The sequence below is a fragment of the Lithobates pipiens genome, unplaced genomic scaffold, assembly GCF_037356315.1.
Source record: "Lithobates pipiens isolate NorthernLeopardFrog02 unplaced genomic scaffold, aLitPip1_a1.2 Scaffold_19, whole genome shotgun sequence".
Taxonomy (NCBI): Eukaryota; Metazoa; Chordata; class Amphibia; order Anura; family Ranidae; genus Lithobates; species Lithobates pipiens.
This window is the reverse complement of record NW_027507764.1, coordinates 581594120-581617380: the sequence shown is the minus strand read 5'-3', so window position 1 is coordinate 581617380 and position 23261 is coordinate 581594120. Positions and strand designations below refer to the sequence as shown.

Here is a 23261-nt window from a genome sequence, read left to right as displayed (position 1 = left end):
CTCGATAAAAATATGAGGCATTTTGACTTCACTAGTTGTCAGTAAGGATTGGAGGCAGAGACGGCTGGCCTCCGGGCACAACTGAAACCCATATTGTTATGACCTGCCAGAGGAATTTCTTTCCATCCAGTCCTGAGATTTACACAGCTCTGCCGCAGAGGACAGCACCACCTGGCAGAAGAGGAGACCCAATTCTGTCCTCTGCTGCAGTTTAATAACACCTACAGGTCTTGTCCCTCCCCCAGCTTGTGATTGGACATTGGAAGGATTTAATAGAGGAGCAGCAGACTGATGAGCTCACTCAGCTCTCTCCTCCTAACATCATGCTGTTTTCTGGTACGCATGCCGTGCTGGCTCTCTCTCTCTCTCTCTCTCTCTCTCCCAGTCAGAGCTCTGCTGTACAGGGATTGCAAGAAGCAAATATTTAAAAAATTTGCAACATTTATAGAAGGCAAAAAAATGAATCTCTCACCTTATTCACTGGAAACCGAGGCTCCTGGTAATATTTTGTCTCTTTCTCATCATATTTAAGCAAAGAAAATAATTCTTCTAAATCTTCGTGAATAGATTTGACCAAATTTAAGGACGTTGGCTTCATTTTTTTTTTTTTTTTTTTTACTGAGAATTTAGCCAAATTACCTACTCCACCCCGAAGCTGGCATTATCCATTCTTTGCACGTGGAGAGGAGAACCATGCCTTACAGAAGAGGTTTTTTTTGCCATCCTCTGGATCAGCTGTGTGTATCTGGTTCTGTATAGGAGGGTTTTCTATGTATTTATTGATTCATTTTTTTTCTATTGGTTAAACTCTGTGAACTTTTTTTGCAACCTAACTATAGAACTATGAAAAGCAAATCTGTCCCTGATCTTCCCACCAGCCATAAAGGCGAAACATTCATGGGATGGTTATCAGCTGTCAGGGGCCATGCCCTCCCCTGCCCCTCCCCCGCCAGTTACTCATTAATGAGAGAAGCGGTAGAAGCGGTCATAAAATAATTGTGACAACAATGAGGGGGTCACAGTCCAGGTGAGAAGCATCCAGAGATACCTGTAAGGACTCAGAAAGACAATGTAATCCTAATCCTGTATTGAATTGTATTGTAACTGTACTGTCTCGCCCTCATGTTGTAAAGCGCTGCGCAAACTGTTGGCACTATATAAATCCTGTATAAGAATATTAAATAATAATAATCTCCACTCATGTCATAGGGGCTCAATGCAGACTACAGTGGAGATCACAGGGATCAATACATACCTGAGTAGAGATCACGGGGATCAATACATATCAGAATGCAGATAACGGGGATCAATACATATCAGAATGCAGATAAAGGGGATCAATACATATCAGAATGCAGATAACAGGAATCAATACATATCAGAATGCAGATAACAGGGATCAATACATATCAAAATGCAGATCACAGGGATCAATATATACCAGAGTAGAGATCACAGGGATCAATACATACCAGAGTAGAGATTACGGGGATCGATACATACCAGAGTAGAGATCACGGGGATCGATACATACCAGAGATCACAGGGATCGATACATACCAGAGTAGAGATCACAGGGATCAATACATACCAGAGTAGAGATCACAGGGATCAATACATACCAGAGTAGAGATCACAGGGATCAATACATACCAGAGTAGAGATCACAGGGATCAATACATACCAGAGTAGAGATCACAGGGATCAATACATACCAGAGTAGAGATCACAGGGATCAATACATACCAGAGTAGAGATCACAGGGATCAATACATACCAGAGTAGAGATCACAGGGATCAATACATACCAGAGTAGAGATCACCAGGATCAATACATACCAGAGTAGAGATCACCAGGATCAATACATACCAGAGTAGAGATCACCAGGATCAATACATACCAGAGTAGAGATCACCAGGATCAATACATACCAGAGTAGAGATCACCAGGATCAATACATACCAGAGTAGAGATCACAGGGATCAATACATACCAGAGTAGAGATCACAGGGATCAATACATATCAGAATGGAGATCACAGGGATCAATACATACCAGAGTAGAGATCACAGGGATCAATACATACCAGAGTAGAGATCACCAGGATCAATACATATCAGAATGGAGATCACAGGGATCAATACATACCAGAGTAGAGATCACAGGGATCAATACATACCAGAGTAGAGATCACGGGGATCAATACATATCAGAATGTAGATAACGGGGATCAATACATATCAGAATGCAGATAACGGGGATCAATACATATCAGAATGCAGATAACAGGGATCAATACATATCAGAATGCAGATAACAGGGATCAATATATATCAGAATGCAGATAACAGGGATCAATACATATCAGAATGCAGATAACAGGGATCAATACATACCAGAGTAGAGATCACGGGGATTAATACATACCAGAGTAGAGATCACGGGGATCAATACATATCAGAGTGCAGGTAACAGGGATCCATACATACCAGAATGGAGATCACAGGGATCAATACATACCAGAGTAGAGATCACGGGGATCAATACATACCCGAATGGAGATCACAGGGATCAATACATACCAGAGTAGAGATCACACGGATCAATACATACCAGAGTAGAGATCACAGGGATCAATACATACCAGAGTAGAGATCACAGGGATCAATACATACCAGAGTAGAGATCACAGGGATCAATACATACCAGAGTAGAGATCACAGGGATCAATACATACCAGAGTAGAGATCACAGGGATCAATACATACCAGAGTAGAGATCACAGGGATCAATACATACCAGAGTAGAGATCACAGGGATTAATACATACCAGAGTAGAGATCACCAGGATCAATACATACCAGAGTAGAGATCACCAGGATCAATACATACCAGAGTAGAGATCACCAGGATCAATACATACCAGAGTAGAGATCACAGGGATCAATACATACCAGAGTAGAGATCACAGGGATCAATACATATCAGAATGGAGATCACAGGGATCAATACATACCAGAGTAGAGATCACAGGGATCAATACATACCAGAGTAGAGATCACCAGGATCAATACATATCAGAATGGAGATCACAGGGATCAATACATACCAGAGTAGAGATCACAGGGATCAATACATACCAGAGTAGAGATCACGGGGATCAATACATATCAGAATGTAGATAACGGGGATCAATACATATCAGAATGCAGATAACGGGGATCAATACATATCAGAATGCAGATAACGGGGATCAATACATATCAGAATGCAGATAACAGGGATCAATATATATCAGAATGCAGATAACAGGGATCAATACATATCAGAATGCAGATAACAGGGATCAATACATACCAGAGTAGAGATCACGGGGATTAATACATACCAGAGTAGAGATCACGGGGATCAATACATATCAGAGTGCAGGTAACAGGGATCCATACATACCAGAATGGAGATCACAGGGATCAATACATACCAGAGTAGAGATCACGGGGATCAATACATACCCGAATGGAGATCACAGGGATCAATACATACCAGAGTAGAGATCACACGGATCAATACATACCAGTGGAGCAGAGATACCCCCACTAACTGAAGCACACAACTGCCACCCTATCCAATCCCAGCACCGACGGGGCAGGACAGAGATAGAACAAAGGATGGAGAAAGGCAACCGTTTACGATACCTAGAGAAAACGTTTTACATCTACTGAGAAATGACAAATCCATTGAATCCTACCTCTCCCAAAATCTTATGGCTGGCCAGAGGTTGCTAAAATACCCAGATCCACCCCACCCCTTCAATCTTAGGGTCAACTGTGCCCATTTTTACCTCTCAGATAAAAAAAAAAAAAACTTCCTTACACACACAGCACAAGCCAATCACACCAATACCGGTGATCAGCATATCTCCATATCCAGCTTTGGGTACAAGAAAAGTGTCCCGAGACCTACCAGGATATTTGGAAAGGTCATGGTGATTCAACATTGTGCTACTTGAACACTGCTTAGTATCAGCATCTAGAATCATCATGAAGGGTCTCTGGAAAAATGGATTGGTCAGCATATAAAGGATACATTGTAGCATAAATGTTTTCCCTATCACACCATCATTCAGAAGCCAAGTACAACTTTGGTGGGAACTCAATGCTGGAGAGGCAGATAGCGGGGGGGGATTCAGTCTGCCGTCATCCATCCAGAACTAAAAATGGACAGTTTTGGATGGACAGAGGCTTCACAGAAAGACAATACACAATAGCATAACAACGGCAATGCCACCATAAAACGCCAAACACAACATCTGCCACCATCCTCCGAGGTGACAGCTCTGCTGCTTGAAGATTGGCCACTCAGATGCCCATTGAGAGGACACCGGAGATGTCAGCCATATATAGGCTCTATGTCGAGACTTAAGCGGGCCACAGATGGATCGAAATTTAGCCGGTTCAGCAGGGGTTGGTCGATGTTCAATCCATGTCTGGCCACTCCCACTCAACAGAAGTCAATCAAACAATCAACTTCTGTTGAACTATCTTGTTGGAAAAGGTTTCTCGATCAGCAGCTGCAGCCAAAATTTACCATCATCTAACTTTACCCTAAACTTGGCAACATGGACTTAAGAGGTATTGAATCCAGAGAAAGCCAGGAAGTTAGCATTTTCAAGTCACCAAATCAGCAAAGGTTCCTTGGCCACACACACACACAATCTTTATCGCCCAGCCTGTCTATCAGACTGGACAGCAGAACCTACAGCTCACCACAGAATGGCTCCACGAGCAGGACGAGCCAAGGGGCTCCTGCGACTCTTCTTGGAACAAGAATGGCGGAGGGGTCAGCGCCATCCAGAAGTTTCGTCCACAAGTCCCGGTGTCGTGGAGAACTGGAAGGTACAGATTCCATGTGGCCGGCCAATGTGTCGGGGCGATGTGGCCGTGGTGTCTACACAGAGGGTGGTAGGACATCGTGTCTCCTTCACCGGCTCGCCGTGTTACCGCGCAGCACGGTCCGTCTGATCCATTGCCTGGGTGACTCTGATCCGCCTCACGCTGCGTCCGGCGCATCAGAGGTTTGTCACGGTGACACAGAGGGAGGGAGACCGTCATTTAATCCCATCACCATACCCAAACCCCTCATTAAATACTTCAATCGCCTCTCCTGCTGCTATGAATCTTTTCCCTTTTGAAGAGGGGAGGGAAAGAAAACATAGAAGAGTGACAGCAGGCCAAGTGGTCCTTCAAGTCTGTCCTTTTTATTGTTTTACCATTTTTGAGTTTAGATCCAGGTTTGTCCCAATGGTGTTTAAATCCACTTACTATATGTGTGGGCACTGCACTAATGAAAAACACCCGTCTGTGCTGCCACTTAATATTCAATAAACATGCAAATGAGGTGAAACAAATGTCAATGTGAAAGAGAGAACGAGAGAGCGAGCGCAAAAAAGAAAGAAAGAAAAGAAAAGAAAGAAGGAAAGAAAAAAAAAAGGAAAAAGAAAAAGAAAGAGAAAGAAAGGAGAAAAGAGAGAAAGAAAGGAGAAAAGAGAAAAAGAAAAGGAGAAAAGAGAAAAAGAAAAGGAGAAAGAGAAAAAGAAAAGGAGAAAGAGAAAAAGAAAAAGGAGAAAGAGAAAAAGAAAGGAGAAAGAGAAAGAAAGAGAAAAAGAAAGAAAGAGAAAAATAAATAAAAAGAAAAAATAAATAAAAAGAAAAAAATAAATAAAAAGAAAGAGAGAAAAAGAGAAAGAGAGAAAAAGAGAAAGAGAGAAAGAAAGAGAAAGAGAAAGAAAGAAAGAGAAAGAAAGAAAGAGAAAGAGAGAGAAAGAGAAAGAGATTTTTTGTGATTCGGCACTTCGTCGCTTTAACTGACAATAGCGCGGTCATGCGATGTGGCTCCCAAACAAAAATTTTTCCCCCCACAAATAGAGCTTTCTTTTGGTGGTATTTTATCACCTCTGCGGTTTTTATTTTTTGCGCTATAAACAAAAATAGAGCGAGAGATGATCGTAGGTATGCCCGCGGCGATAGAGTCCGCGGGACCCGCGACCGGACTCACAGGGGTCCCGACCAGCAGATGGCAGGGTGGCATTAAAGATTGGACGTACCTGTACGCCAATATGCCTGCCCGTGCCATTCTGCCGACGCACATCGTCGTGTGCCGGTTGGGAACTGGTTAACCAGTTCCCAACCAGCGCACGCCAATGTAGTTCGGCAGAATGGCACGGGCAGGAATATTGACGTACAATCTTTAATGCCGCCCTGCCATCTGCTGGTCGGGACCCCCGTGAGTCCGGTCGTGGGTCCCGCGGACTCGATCGCTGCGGGAATACCTACGATCATCTCACGGGGTGGCTGAGCGGAGAGATGCCATTGTAAACAGCATCTCCCTGTTCTGCCTAGCAACAAGTGACGCTGATCTCTGCTCCATGTGATTGGAGCAGAGATCAGTGATCACTAAATGAAAGCCCAGCCCCCCAGTTAGTAACACACCCCTATACTGCCACCCACTGGTTAATCCATTCACTGCCAGTGTCATTTACACAGGAATCACTGCATTTGTATAGCACTGATTGCTGTATAAATGGTCCCAAAAATGTGTCAGAAATGTCCGAGGTGGTATTGGACCCCCCAAAGAGTACAGAGGGTTGGTGAAGACAGCCGGGTTCTTTGCTGGAGGGAATGCAAGGCACCAGGGACCTTTAAGCACATATGGTGGGATTGCCCCAAAATAGTCCCTTTCTGGGAGAAGATAATAGAAATTATATTTGAAGTCACAGGGGAAAGGATTGAAAAATCTCCATGGAAATGTTTGTTTCACGACACAGAGAAAGGGATTACACAATATAGAAACACACTGGTCCCAGACCTGTTGAATGCAGCAAAATCCCTAATTCCAACTCACTGGAAATCCAAACAAATCCCGACAATATCAGAATGGGTGCGGAAAGTAGAATACAAAAGGGTAATAGAAGAGTCTATACAGAAACTGGAAGAAATAGGGCAAAAATATCAAGGAAAATGGCAACAATGGAGAATTTTCTTGAAGGAGGATGGTCTCAAGAGGCGTGAAGAGAATGGGGAGGGACGGGGAGAGGAATAGAAGGGAGAGGCAAGGGGGGAGATTTCTCCTGTATCCTTTTTTTTTTTTTTTTTTTTTTTTTTGGGGGAGGGGGGGGGGGGTAGGTTAAGTATTTGGATGTGAAATACAATTGTAAAATGTGACAATGATTTAATGATATAAAAGATATCTGTATTTTATACATGTCTTCTAAAAAAGATAAATAAAGAATATATAAAAAAAAAAAGAAATGTCCGATGTGTCCGCCATAATGTCGCAGTCACAATAAAAAATAAAAAATAAAATAAAAATCGCTGATCACCGCAATTAGTAGTAAAAAATAAAAATTTAATAAAAATGCCATAAAACTATCCCCTATTTTATAAACGCTATAACTTTTGCGCAAACCAATCGCTTATTGCGATTTTTTTTTTTTGCCAAAAATATGTAGAAGAATACGTATCGGCCTAAACTGAGGGGAAAAAAATGTTTTTATATATTTTGGGGTATATTTATTATAACAAAAAGTAAAAAATAATGAGTTTTTTTTTCTTTCAAAATTTTCACTTTATTTTATTTTTGTTTATAGCGCAAAAAATAAAAACCGCAGGGGTGATCAAATACCACCAAAAGAAAGCTCTATTTGTGGGGGGAAAAAAAAGGACGTAAATTTTGTTTGGGAGCCACGTCGCACGACCGCGCAATTGTCAGTTAAAGCGACGCAGTGCCGAATCACAAAAAGTGGTCTGGTCTTTGGCCAGCAAAATGGACCGGGGCAGAAGTGGTTAAGGTGTTTTTGCACTATTGGAGGCTCTGTCTCAATTTCTATCCACACATGTGGAGAGTATCTTTAATAATCTGGATGGAGATTGGCGTGTAAAAGCGGCTCTTCAATAACATCTAATAAGGCGATATTTCCCAGATATGAGAGTGAATGGCAACACCATCTGGTGAGCTTCGTTCTTAAGGGAGTGGAATTGGCACACATCACTTTGGTGAAGGATTTTAGTGGATCAACGAGATTATGTTTCACTATTTTTTTCATCACCAAGACCCCTTTCACACTGGGGCGTTTTTCAGGCATTTTTCAGGCGCTTTAGCGTTAAAAAAAAGCGCCTGTAAAGCGCTTGAAAGAAGCCCTCATCTGCAGTCCCAATGTGAAAGCCCAAGTGCTTTAAGAGCCCTTTCACAATGTCAGCGCCTGAAAAACGCTCGTAAAGCGCCGCTTAAACTAGCAGCGCTTTACCAGCGTTTTTTGAGCGTTATTGGGGCGCTTTTAACCCCTGCTAGTGACCAAATAAAGAGTTAAAAGCGCCCACAAAACGCTGCTGCCAATAGCGTTTTTCAGGCGTTTTTCTGGCGTTTTACAGGCGCTTCCCATTGATTTCAATGGGAAGGGACGCTTTAGGAGCGTTGTATTCACCGCTCCAAAAGCACTGCAAAGAAGCTGCTTGCAGGACTTTTTTTGACGCCCTGCCAGCGCAGCGCCTTGGTGTGAAAGCACTCGGGCTTTTACATTGGGATTGCAGTTGCAGCTTCTTTTAGGCGCTTTTTTTAACGCTAAAGCGCATGAAAAAGCCTGAAAAACGCCCCAGTGTGAAAGGGGTCTAAGTTGGACCGTATTACCATATTGATTTGCATACGTTGGAGCATATATATTTTTCATGTGGACACTTTGTTATGTATGGGTGTTGTATGTTAATCATTTCACAATGTTAATATTTCGCTTTGTAGATTAATTTAGTGCGCTGCTGTGGAATTATTTATCTCTCTCTCTCTCTTTTTTACATTGACATTTGTTCCACCTCGTTCGCAAATCCACTTACTGTTGACTGTCTTACTACCTCTGCTGGAAGTCTATTCCAAGCATCAACCACTCTTTTCATAATACAATACTTTCCAAGGTTAGTTTTGGACTTTCCTCAGTTAGTTTGAGGTCATGTTCTTAAACGTATGTTCATGTTGAAAAACCCTGCCCTCCTAAACCTTATTCACGTTCTTCAAGTCATTTAAAAATTTTAGTCATGTCCATCCTTATTCTTTCCTCCACACTGGACATATTAAGTTCAAGATCTTTCAGCACTTTTGTTGCCCATCTCTGGACTGGTGTGGTCTTATAAATATCATTTTGCAAGTGAGGTCTCCAGAACTACGCACATTATAATAAATGAGGGCTAACATAAGATCTAGACCAGCCTCTCAACCTTTTCAACATAGAGGAACCCTTGAAATAGTTCTCGGGTCTCGGGGGAACCACCTGCTAAAAATGAGAAATCTACAACTCATGATACATTAGTGTGATGGTCAGTGGGAAGAATGGTCCTCACACTTCTGGTCATTGGGAAGAATTACCTCCTTACAGATAGCTAAAAAGATCAATGGAGTCAGTGGGAACTTATCCGAGAGGCGGAAATGGCCCAAAGCTGAAGGAACCCCTACAACCTCTGGAGGAACCCTGGTTGAGAATCACTGATCTAGAGCATACAGAGAAATCAAGAACCCCTTCCTCCTTCTGGTGATCCCTCTAATGATATAAAGATCTATAAAAGAGAAATCAGGACCTCCTTCCTCCTGCTGTTGATCCATCTAGTGATATAAAGCTCTATAAGGAGGAATCAGGACCTCTTCCTCCTGCTGGTGATCCATATAGTGATATAAAGCTCTATAAGGAGGAATCAGGACCTCCTTCCTCCTGCTGGTGATCCCTCTAGTGATATAAAGCTCTATAAGGAGGAATCAGGACCTCTTCCTCCTGCTGGTGATCCATCTAGTGATATAAAGATCTATATAGAGGAATCAGGACCTCCTTCCTCCTGCTGGTGACCCCTCTAGTGATATAAAGATCTATATAGAGGAATCAGGACCTCCTTCCTCCTGCTGTTGATCCCTCCAGTGATATAAAGCTCTATAAGGAGGAATCAGGACCTCTTCCTCCTGCTGGTGATCCATCTAGTGATACAAAGATCTATATAGAGGAATCAGGACCTCCTTCCTCCTGCTGGTGACCCCTCTAGTGATATAAAGATCTATATAGAGGAATCAGGACCTCCTTCCTCCTGCTGGTGATCCCTCTAGTGATATAAAGCTCTATAAGGAGGAATCAGGACCTCTTCCTCCTGCTGGTGATCCATCTAGTGATACAAAGATCTATATAGAGGAATCAGGACCTCCTTCCTCCTGCTGGTGACCTCTCTAGTGATATAAAGATCTATATAGAGGAATCAGGACCTCCTTCCTCCTGCTGGTGATCCCTCTAGTGATATAAAGATATATATAGAGGAATCAGGACCTCCTTCCTCCTGCTGGTGACCCCTCTAGTGATATAAAGATCTATATAGAGGAATCAGGACCTCCTTCCTCCTGCTGGTGATCCCTCTAGTGATATAAAGCTCTATAAGGAGGAATCAGGACCTCCTTCCTCCTGCTGGTGATCCATCTAGTGATATAAAGATCTATATAGAGGAATCGGGACCTCCTTCCTCCTGCTGGTGACCCCTCTAGTGATATAAAGATCTATATAGAGGAATCAGGACCTCCTTCCTCCTGCTGGTGACCCCTCTAGTGATATAAAGCTCTATAAGGAGGAATCAGGACCTCTTCCTCCTGCTGGTGATCCATCTAGTGATATAAAGATCTATATAGAGGAATCAGGACCTCCTTCCTCCTTGCTGGTGACCCCTCTAGTGATATAAAGATCTATATAGAGGAATCGGGACCTCCTTCCTCCTGCTGGTGACCCCTCTAGTGATATAAAGCTCTATAAGGAGGAATCAGGCCCTCCGTCCTCCTGCTGGTGATCCCTCCAGCGATGACCTATTCAATTCACTTTCCCCACTACTAGATCACACTGCGCATTTTTCATTTATCTAAAATGTGGCGCCAAGTAAAAGGGTAAAAAGTAAAAAAGGAGACATTTGGACGATGCTCAGACAAGGCAGAAATGTGACCCATTGCCTCAGAATTCTGAGATAATGTCTCATAATAATCTCAGATAATTTAAAGAAATATTAATCTCATAAAAATAGTAGATAAAATCAATATTGTCATCTCAGGATTCTATGAAACTATGTTGCAATCACTAAACGTTATTTATTTATTTTTTGGCCCCATTGGTCTTTCACACAAAAAGGAGGAAATCAGCCTATTTGTAATGTATTTATTGTATACTTTTTTTTATTTTAAAACGTTTGCAGTGAAATGTCACATCTAAACATTTATCATAAAGATTATTTTTGCCATTTAGGAAAAGGATAAATTCCTCACTTTTGTTTAACGTTTAATATTTTACAATGTTTAATTTCACGGTAAAGATTCAAAAAATTGTAAAAATTTATTTTCAAAGCCTAGCCTTGATTTAATCCAGTAACGTCGTTTTATGTAAAGGGTTAATTTACTCATTGAGGGAAATTTTTACCATTTGATTTTATCTAAATAATTCCATATGCATGTTAAGATTTCTATTTTTTGGACTATTATGAGCAGAAAATGTAATGAAAAAAAAAATAAAAATAAAGAATTTATACATTACATTTTATTTTTTTTAAATAGGAAGATTTATAAGGTATTTGAACATAAATGCAAACCACACGAGTCAAAGATCAGTACAGAAGGTTGGCACTTCTAATACAGCTGGTAAAATAAGTATTGAACAAAACACCATTTTTCTAGGTAAATATATGGCCATGGACACAAAATTTTCCCCACATGTTGGTAACAACCTATGCAATTCATACAAAGACACCAAAACAAATACATTCAGAAATTAGATTCTGTTTAATAAAATGGAATGGCGCTGGTAAAAAGTACCGAAATGTATTTATTACTTGGTACAAAACCCTTCGTTGTTAATGACAGCTTCAAGACGCAGGCTCCTGTATGGAGAAACCAGGCGCATGCGTTGCTCAGGTGAGGTTTTGGCCCATTTTTCCACACAAACATCTTCAAATCTTGAAGGCCCCGTGGGCCTCTTCTATGATCTCGGATATTTAGTTCTTTCCATAGATTTTCTATTGGATACAAGTCAGGTGATTGGCTGGGCATTTCTAGCAGATTCATTTTCTTTGAAACCAATGGAGAGTTTCCTTGGCTTTGTGTTTGGGATGATTGTCCTCCTGAGATGTCCTCCTGAGATGTCCTCCTGAGATGTCCTCCTGAGATGTCCGCCCTCGTTTCATCTCCATCATCCTGGTAGATGGCAGCAGATTTGTATCAAGAATGTCTTGGTCCATTTTTCCATTCATCCTTCCTTCAGTGACATTAAGTTTTCCAGTCCCGTATGCTGAAAAACAGCCCCACACCGTGATGTTCCCACCTCCAAACCTCACTGATGGTATGGGGGGATGTTTTTGGGGTGATGTGCCATGTGACCTCCAAACATGGTGTGTATTATGGCATCCAAAGGGTTCAATATTGGTCTCATCTGACCAGACTGTATTGTCCCCATATTTCACAGGCTTGTCTAAATGTTGGGCAGCAAACTTTAAATGAGCTTCAACATGCTTTTTCTTCAGCAATGGAGTCTTGCGTGGTGGGCGTGCGTACGGGCCATGGCGGGTGAGTGCATTACTTATTGTTTTCTTTGAAACTGCTAATTCCAGGTCTTTCTGAAGCTCTCCACAAGAGGTCCTTGGCTCTCGGACAATTCTTCTGCTAATTCTTTTCACTCCTCTATCAGAAATCTTGCGAGGAGCACCTGCTCGTGGCCAGTTTATGCTAAAATTATGTTCTTTCCACTTCCAGATTATGGCCCCAACAGTGCTCACTGGAAAATCAGCAGTTTAGAACACCTTCTGCAACCAATGCCATCAGTATGTTTTGCAACAAGAAGGTTGCAAAGGTCTTGAGAAAGCCCTTTGCTTTTACCCATCACGAGAGGTTTCTTGTGTGACACCTTGGCAATAAGACACCTTTTTATAGGCCATCAGTTGAGACTGGACCAGCTGATATTAGTTTGCACTGACAAGGGGCAGAGTTGCTTTCTAATTATTGATAGATTTCAGCTGGTGTCTTGGCTTTCCATGCCTTTTGCACCTCCCTTTCTTCATGTGTTCAGTACTTTTTTCCTACGTCATTCCATTTTATTACACATAACTTCATTTCTAAATGTATTTGTTTTAGTGTCTTTGTATGTATGCATTGCAGGGGATGTTATGACATGTGGGGAAAATTTCACGTCAATATAACCTTTAGAAATTAATTTATCCAGAAAAATGGCGACGTGTTCAATATTATTATTTTACCTGCTGTATCTTTTTCTCCCACTGTTATTCCAACACTTAGGTTTCCCATGCAGCAGCACTGCATACCTAAAAATATCCTGAGCCCCATCCCAGGCCGTCACACCTCGGAGAGGTCACTCCATGAACCTTGTACAATGACGGGTGGGGTGACAAAGCTAGGAATGGTGACACGGCTCTGATTAGTAGGGATTCTGCAGAGTGACTCACAAATGAGCCTCTGTAGGCCCTTCCAGGTATGCTCTGCGCAGACTCGCTCGGCGTCTCCACCCGGATTATAATCAATGGGTGCCAGGCAGCAGTACCAACCTCATGAATAGTAATAATGATCTCACACTACGCTGGCGTCACACTCCGATCTGGATCATGAGTCACCCGAGTTTATCGCACAAGTCATTTGATTCTAGAAACAGAATGGGCAACGATGGTTGAGACCTTTTTATAGAGGGGTCTGTCTGGGCACAGAGGGGTTAAAGCTGAACTTTAGGCAGATATTAAAGGCCCATTCAAGCTATTGGACTAAACCCAGGGCTGCTGATAAGGCAGTACAACTGGTCCTGTTGTACTGGGCCCAGGGTCCATTAGCTAAACAGGGGGGCCAAGGGTAGCTTTATGGATTTTTACTAGACCACACCCTGACTCCTACTTGCCTACCAAAGCTTACAATTACATTTCCCTAGGCCCTATCTGGTTATCAGAGAGGCTCGGGAGGTGGGAGCAAAAGAAGGCCTGTTTTTATAATTTTCAGGGAGTAGGCAGATAAAGTCAGTGCTGTTTTTCCGCTGTACTCCGTGGGGGGTAGGTGGGGTGCGAGTATGGTTTGGGGGGGGCGGCCTCGTCAGGAGGGCTGTATGGGGCCCCATGATTTCTAACAGCAGCCCTGGGTTTTGGGCTGCAGGCTGCTGGGAGGAACAGCGCCCCGTTGCTGGTGCCAGAGGGAGGAACAGCGCCCCGTTGCTGGTGCCAGAGGGAGGAACAGCGCCCCGTTGCTGGTGCCAGAGGGAGGAACAGCGCCCCGTTGCTGGTGCCAGAGGGAGGAACAGCGCCCCGTTGCTGGTGCCAGAGGGAGGAACAGCGCCCCGTTGCTGGTGCCAGAGGGAGGAACAGGAACAGGTTCACTTTCAGATAAAGCATAGTCACATGCCGACCCCTTTCACACCTGAGCGACGACGCTGCGTTGTGTTGTTTCACACATTTTTCTGTTGGAGCGATAACATTCATTTCAATGGGCCTCTCTCTGTTGCAAAAATGCACCAAAGAAGCTCATGAACCAAAATGATGGCACGGAGCAAGTTCGTTTGGCATTGCCGTGTTTTGCCACCAAATTTTGCGCATTTTGTTGCACTGCATTTGGGGTGCCATTCGGAAATAACGGCACTGCAAGTGCGCCACATGTTTTGCCGCAATTCCCATACACTAAAGTGATCAATCTTCCGATAGAAAATCAGTAAAAAAATTCCGCATACGCATATCTGTGGTGCACATGGAGGCAAGGATCGCTGTGTAAAAAATTCCCATTACTTTTCTCATACAAAACGTCCATCTCTACAACACCATGGACCAGGAAGTCACCTGTGTGCAGAATAACATCTTCCCTCCCCACTGCATCCCCAGCAAGCCTCCCCATAGATGTCTGTGGAAGGCAATGAAATCATCTTTACATGAAGCAACTTGCAGCTCCGCTCCCTGCCTTAAAGAGGCACAGCCATGATTGCGAAAACCCCTGGGAGAGAAGGCAGCGATGGAAGCAGCCATTTCATTCACTGCACACGATTTCCACTGCAGCGACTCTGTGAATCCAATTCAGCTTTATTCTCAGGAATCAGCACACTGTAGAGAAGGAAGCACTGCTTCCATCAGAGCCTTCTCACATGGGATTTCTGACAAAAAATTTTTTATAAACTGCAACCATTTTTTTATTTTTATTTGTGACGGTGCACTATGATCCTCTTCTGGACTGGAATGGCTGCAGCGCCAGAGAGATATATATTATATATATATATATATACACACACACCACACACACACACACACACACACACACACACAGTGGGGACGGAAAGTATTCAGACCCTCTTAAATTTTTCACTCTCTGTTATATTGCAGCCATATTATATATATATATATAAATTATTATTATTTTTTTTTAACAAAACATATTATTACATAATAATTTTTTTTAAATTATATATATATATATATATATATATATATATATATATATATATATATATATATATATATATATATATATATATATATATTTTTTTTTTTTTTTAACAAATAATACTAAAATAATATATATATATATATATATATATATATATATATATATATACTATTATATATAAAATTGGATTGTCAGTTCTTGTTAATTTTTTTTAACAAATATATTATATAGATTATTATTATTATATATTATTAAAAAAAATTATATTTCTTTTTTAAAAAAAAATATATATATTTATTTTTTTGTTAAAAAAGAAATATAATTATTCTTTTTAAATAATATACATAATAATATATTTTGTAAAAAAAAAAAAAAAAATAAGAACAAGGATTATATAAATAATATATATTATATATATATATATATATATATATATATATATATATATATATATATATATATATATATATTTGTAATATATATTTTTTGTTTATATATAATTATATATATATTAAGAATATATATATATAAAATTATAATTGGATTTCAGTCCTTGTTCTTTTTTTTTAGCAAAATATATTTTTATTTATAATAAAAAAATATATCTTACAAATAATATATATATAACAAAAAAATATATATAATTGTATTTCTTGCAATCATAGAGACTCAGCGTCACATGTGGGCGGTCTGCATGCAAATACAGCCTACATCCTGCTTAGGAACGCCCACTGCCCCCCCCCCCCCCCCGACTGACACCCACCCATCAATACATAGCTATTTGCATAACTCCTCCCACTGCTTGCATCAGGACTCAGGGCGGTGCTGTGATGTTTTTAGGAAGCTATGTACACCCCCTGGCCAGCCCCTCCCACCAGCCATGATCTGCCTGCATTGCACAGAGAAGCACAGAGACCCAGGGGGATCTCGTTGAGTCTACAATAGAGTAAAGAAAACAGATTTTATTTTTATTTTTTTAAGGCAAAATATAAGCCAATTAAACCTTTAGAAGTGTATACCAACCCAATTTGTAATTATGCTCTCTAAGGCTCCATTCACACTTCTGCGACTTGTCATGCAACTTTGGACATCAGCGTCGCATGACAAGTCGCTCCCCTATGTTTTCCAATGATATCCATTCATATATGCCCAACTTAAGTTGCAGTGACTTCAAAAGAGTTCATGCGCTACGAAATCCGACTTTCATGCAACTTCTGAGGGTTAACATTGAAGTCTATGGCCCTCAAGTTTGCATGAAAGTCGTACCTGAAATGTTATTATACAATGCAACTTGTGTGCAGCAGCTCTTCCGTTTTCACTGGTCAAAGCCAAAGTCGTGGCCAAGTTGCACCCCAATCTGAACTTGCACGACCTACAAGTGTGAATGGAGCCTTAGACCCCCCTTTTCACACTTGGAACGGCCTGAAAGTCCTGCGACTTGCAGCGATGCCGGTGTAATCTGGAGGTCTATGGACTTCAAGTCGCATCAAAGTCGGACCAAAAAGTTTGCAGGGACTGCTTTGAAGTCGCTGCGACTTGAAGTCCCACAGATGTGAACGGTGCTCATTAAAAATGTTGTCAGCGGGACAGGAAGTGATAGGAAATCTTTTTTGTAATAGCATAGCAGTAAAAACCAGACAGGGGTTCTAATCCTTTCCTACTTCATCCAAAACCAAGAAAGAAGTCCTGGCTGGTCAAATCTTCTCCAGAACAATCCCCATTATGGGAGAGGAACCGTCCCTGTCCACCACCCCCCCCAATAAAGGACTCGATGCTCGTCTCCTCCCGGCACTCTTTTCACCGTCATTAGAGACGACCAGAAAAGGAATTTGCCGCTGAGGAGGACCTGAGAATCGGGGAAGTTCCCGTCTGGAACGCGGCGCTCCAATAAATCTTTTATTTTTAATAAGCAAAAACAGTAATTATGGTGGCAGAGCGGCTCAGCCTTTGTTTGGGTTAGACAAGTTCTGATCAGCCAGGCGGCGAATGACGCAGAGTCCCGGGTATAAAATCCACAGCCGACCGCCCCAACATGTCGCACCGCCGACCGCCCCACAGGGTGATGGGTAAACAAGCCCAACGCCGTCACGTGCCGTCAGCAGGGAGGGTTAGTGCGCCGATTGGTGAGCCAATCTCAGCAGATTTTTCTACTTTTTCGGATATGAAAGTTTTAGCCAATCGTGTTTAATCACCAGTACAATTCAATACAGAATAGGATTTGCGAGGGAGACCCCCCCCCCCCACCTGGGGAGGACTACAAATCCCAATAAGCCCACCATAACACAGCATGATGAGCATTCTTGTGTTGGTGTGTCAGTGCTTGCTTTTTTCTCTTTGCTTTAATCAGCAGTGCATTGAAAGGCAGTATAGAGAGTTGGGATGCATTGCACAAAATATGCAACTTTCTTTTTTTCCCAGGACAATGATGTGAATGTAAGAAATGGGGCAAAAGGGCATATTGCCCGGTCTATGTATAGAGCTGTGTTGCCCAACTGGGCCGGTGTATTTTTTTATGTGATTTTGCCAAAAGTGACAGAAAACTGCACCGAAGCAAAAAGACTGGAGACCGGGGATTTCTTCAGCCAGAACATGGCACCACGCAACAGCCATTTATAACCAGAAGTGACAGCACAGAACCCTCCTTACCCCAGCAGGGGCACTCCTGCATCCTGCACGCGCCGCATACTAGGCGCACCGCACTCCCGAACACGCTGGGTGCACCGTACTCCACGACCCCACACGCAATATTATACAAAACCTCAATATCCTCACTGTATGACCCCCACCCTCCAACTGTAGGACCCCACCTCCATACCCTCTCTACAACCCCCAACTGTATGACCCCGCCGCCATATCACCTCAACAACCCCCAACTGTATGACCCCGACCCCCAACTGTATGACCCCGCCGCCATATCACCTCAACAACCCCCAACTGTATGACCCCGACCCCCAACTGTATGACCCCGCCGCCATATCACCTCAACAACCACCAACTGTATGACCCCGCCTCCATACCCTCTCAACAACCCCCAACTGTATGACCCCGCCGCCATATCACCTCAACATCCACCAACTGTATGACCCCGCTGCCATATCACCTCAACAACCCCCAACTGTATGACCCCGCCGCCATATCACCTCAACAACCCCCAACTGTATGACCCCGACCCCCAACTGTATGACCCCGCCGCCATATCACCTCAACAACCCCCAACTGTATGACCCTGCCGCCATATCACCTCAACAACCTGCACGGTATGACCTCACCTCCATACCCCCTCAACAACCCCCAACTGTATGACCCCCACTATTCTACCCCCTCAAAAGCCCCCAACTATTATACCCACCAACACACCCCCCCCCCCCCCAACTGTATAACCCCACTATTATACCCCCTCAACAACCCCCAACTGTAAGACCCCATCTCAATACACCTCACTATTCTACCCCTTAAACAACCCCAACTATTCTACCCACTAAAACATACCCCCAACCCAACTGTATGACCCCAGCTCCACACCCTCCACTATATTACCCCTAAACAACCTCAACACCATATGCCCTCAACACCCCAACTGTATGACCCCCATCCATACCCCCCACTATTATACCTATACCTCTTCAACACCCCCTCCCCAACTGTATGACTCCATCCATACCCCCCCACTAATATAGCTACACCTCTTCAACACCCCCCCCCCCCAACTGTATGACCCCACCTCAGTATCACCCACTATTATACCCCCTCAACATCCCCACTGCATGACCCCACCTCCATACCCCCACTATTATCCCCCCCAACTGAACTGTATGACCCCATCCATACCCCCCCCCACTATTATACCTATACCTCTTCCTCACCTCCACCTGTATGACCCCACCTCAATATCACAAACCATTATACCCCTCAACATCCCCACTGTATGACCCCACCTCCATACCCCCCACTATTAACCCCCCCCCCCCCCCGAAAACCATGCTATATGATCCCACTTCCATACCTTTACTATTATTACCCCCCTTAACAACCCCCACTCCTTCCCATTCATCAGTCCATCACCACTTCAGCTGTTGCACCTTTTCGGCAGTCTCAGCATTTTCCTCCCACACAGAAAAGCCCAGAAGGGGAAAACATCTTATATACAGGATAAGAGGGACCCGCCCACCGCGACAAGAAATGAGGACAGGGAAGACAACTCCCTGCTACAGCTGTCAGTGTGTCCGATTACTGCAAACAGAGAATAAAGGGGGACTCCAACACTAGAGCTGGAGATACACCAGTAGAATCGTGTGCAAAAATTCTCAGATCATTCGAATGTTGCTCAAAAAGTAGTTCACGATTTTGTTTACCTTTAACATTCAATTTTGGAATAAATCGACTTGAGTGAAAACCACAAACACTGAAAAAGATTTTCTAGTCGAGTCTAGAAAAAGAACGTCAATTTGACCGCCACTAACAGTTAGAAAAATGAACGAGCGTTCTTACAAAGAAAAATGTCAAGTGAAATTTGACTTGTGTACACCCAACTTTATCCATAGGGTGGAAGTGAAAGGAAACTTTCAGACAACCTCATGGGCTCTGGTAAAGCAGCTAGCAAACCAAACATGGCTTCCATCGATCGATCAATGGGTAACCAGAAGTGGCTGAAGCCATAGAAAAAGTCAGAAGAGCGCCAAACCAAAAAGAGGAGTCCAAGATTCTCTCATTTTAAACCGGTTCCCATCCAGCCTCTCGTCGATGCGGGTGGACGTCCTATCACGTCCTCGTGGATCTGTCACCGGCTGTGTCCAGCGGAAGCAGCCGGTGACTAATCAGTGTACTGGCCCGCTGCTGGTGCCATGTGACTGCTGTAACCAATCACAGCAGGTCACACGACAGTTGTAAACAATGGAAGGCTTCCTCTCATGTCATCCTTTGTGTACAATTGTGTTGCTAGCTGTGATTGGTCACAGTGATCACATGGTACAGACAGGGCCAATCACAGCTAATCACAACAAAACAAAAAACTTAATTCAATTAATCAATTTAACTTACTCAATTTAATTCAGTAAAATGTTGCATATAGCAAATGTAATTTATTGCCAAGATAATGTGATAATAAATAAATTATATATATTTTTTTATATTTATATATTGATTAAAACATTTATTTACTTTGACCAGAGCAATATAATGTATATATATACACATATATATACATACATACATACATACACACACATTATATTGCTCTGGTCAAAGTAAATAAAAAATATAAATATAGCAATGTACTGAGAGATTATATATATCTATCACTATATTGCTATATTTATCTATTTTATTTTTATTTACTTTAACCAGAGCAATATAATGCTACACTAAATATTATATTTATTTAATATATATATATATATATATATATATATATATATATATATATATATATATATATATATATATATATATATATAAAAACGTACATATTATATTGCTTTGGTCAAAGTAAATAAAATAAATATATTATAATATAAATATATTATTTATTTTATTTACTTTGACCAAAGCAATATAATTTTACTATAATATATATCCCCTTTAAATTGTTCAATCATATAAAACAGCCGACACGTTCCAGAGGCCAAAGCACTCCTTCACCAGGGCTTAGATAATGACATGATGGACATCAATGGACTCCCAACATTAGGCAAAACATTAGGCAAAAATGATAGCGACTCTGATTTCCGCTCTCCATGTGGAATGGTAATAGGACGATCTAGTTCAGTAATTCTCACCCTTCCCCCCCAATCACATCACCCTTTATACGTTTGCAAAATCTGGTGACACCGCAGATGAATTGTATTGTGTTTTTTTCAGGATATCTTCATTTGGTGTGAAATATTAATGATTAACGCATCTCTTATTATATTAAAAAAAAAAAAAACCCTGACCCAGAATCCTGAACTCTAACAATGAACTTCCCTTATTTGCTCTGGTTTAGTCTGTTCAAGCTGAAGTTTAATCCTCTTATATTTTTTCCCTTTCCTTGTTACCCCCTCCCCCACATCATTATGCGAATGACATTTTTAATTTTATTTTTTTAAATGGTTTTCAATACAGACCCCATTTTAGACCCAGTGAATGTCATCACTGGGTCTCTGTTCTTCTCTATGCAATGCAGGCAGATCATGGGCGGTGGGAGGGGCTGTCCATAGCTTCCTGAAAACATCACAGCCCACGTCCAATGGGCTCCTCCCCTTCTCTGCTCCCCCCGTCCAATGGGCGCCTCCCCTTCTCTGCCACCCCCTGTCCAATGGGTGCCTCCCCTTCTCTGCCACCCCCTGTCCAATGGGTGCCTCCCCTTCTCTGCCACCCCCTGTCCAATGGGTGCCTCCTCTTCTCTGCACTCCCCCCCACCGTCCAATGGGCGCCTCCCCTTCTCCCCCCCGTCCAATGGGCACCTCCCCTTCTCCCCCCCGTCCAATGGGCGCCTCTCCTTCTCTCCCCCCCCGTCCCCCGTCCAATGGACTCCTCTCCTCCTCCTATCAGGGAATGGAGTAGCCCAGACAGGCGCAGGGAGGTGAGGAGCCTTGGAATCCTTTACTGCCATTGTGCCATATGCCGGGTTTCCAGAGTGTCCCTGTGCCTTTAAGTAGAGGTGGGCTTCATTCAGGTTTACCTGTCTTCTAACTATCCATTATAATGCATGTGCTTCCACTGTGGGAGGCTCTCATAAATGTATAAAGTTAGGACTGCAGATCACATTGGCGTGCCTTGGAGCGGCTCCGCAGCTTACGCATGGATTTGCAAATGTGTGCTGACTAACCTGTTTTTAATGCAAACTATTAGATGGGACAATTTGGTTGGTAGCAGATTGGTCAAAAGGTGAGCTGGCAATTCTCTTTGGGTTTGTTTGACATGCATCACCCCTTTCACGTGCTCCTTGCTGCAAGGGCCAGTTATAGGTGGGGGCAGTGGCCATTTGTTTGTACCAGACAGGAGCAGGGACGGGGGGGAGGAGCCCGTCAGACAGGAGCAGGGACGGGGGGGGAGGAGCCCGTCAGACAGGAGCAGGGACGGGGGGGGGGGAGGAGCCCGTCAGACAGGAGCAGGGACGGGGGGGGGAGGAGCCCGTCAGACAGGAGCAGGGACGGGGGGGGAGGAGCCCGTCAGACAGGAGCAGGGACGGGGGGGGGAGGAGCCCGTCAGACAGGAGCAGGGACGGGGGGAGGAGCCCGTCAGACAGGAGCAGGGACGGGGGGGGAGGAGCCCGTCAGACAGGAGCAGGGACGGGGGGGGAGGAGCCCGTCAGACAGAAGCAGGGACGGGGGGGAGGAGCCCGTCAGACAGGAGCAGGGACGGGGGGGAGGAGCCCGTCAGACAGGAGCAGGGACGGGGGGGAGGAGCCCGTCAGACAGGAGCAGGGACGGGGGGGAGGAGCCCGTCAGACAGGAGCAGGGACGGGGGGGAGGAGCCCGTCAGACAGGAGCAGGGACGGGGGGGGAGGAGCCCGTCAGACAGGAGCAGGGACGGGGGGAGGAGCCCGTCAGACAGGAGCAGGGACAGGGGAGGAGCCCGTCAGACAAGAGCAGGGACAGGGGAGGAGCCCGTCAGACAAGAGCAGGGACAGGGGAGGAGCCCGTCAGACAGCAGTTCTGCAACAGCTCGGGAAAAAAAGCCAAGCACCACAATGCACTATGACAACACACAGCGGAGTGATCACATAACACAGTCATTTATATTGGCCAAGTATTGTGAATGAGCCCTCGGGTGACCTTCCTTGGCTGAGATCCGGTTGTTTACTGACCCTTTTATGTGA

General features: G+C 43.4%; 1 protein-coding gene across 1 annotated transcript in view; it reads right to left on the bottom strand.

Annotated features, from left to right (window-relative positions):
- The window catches only part of FAM83H (family with sequence similarity 83 member H), a 114883-nt gene that overhangs the window by 74670 nt on the left and 16952 nt on the right, over nucleotides 1-23261 (bottom strand). The window lies entirely within an intron of this gene.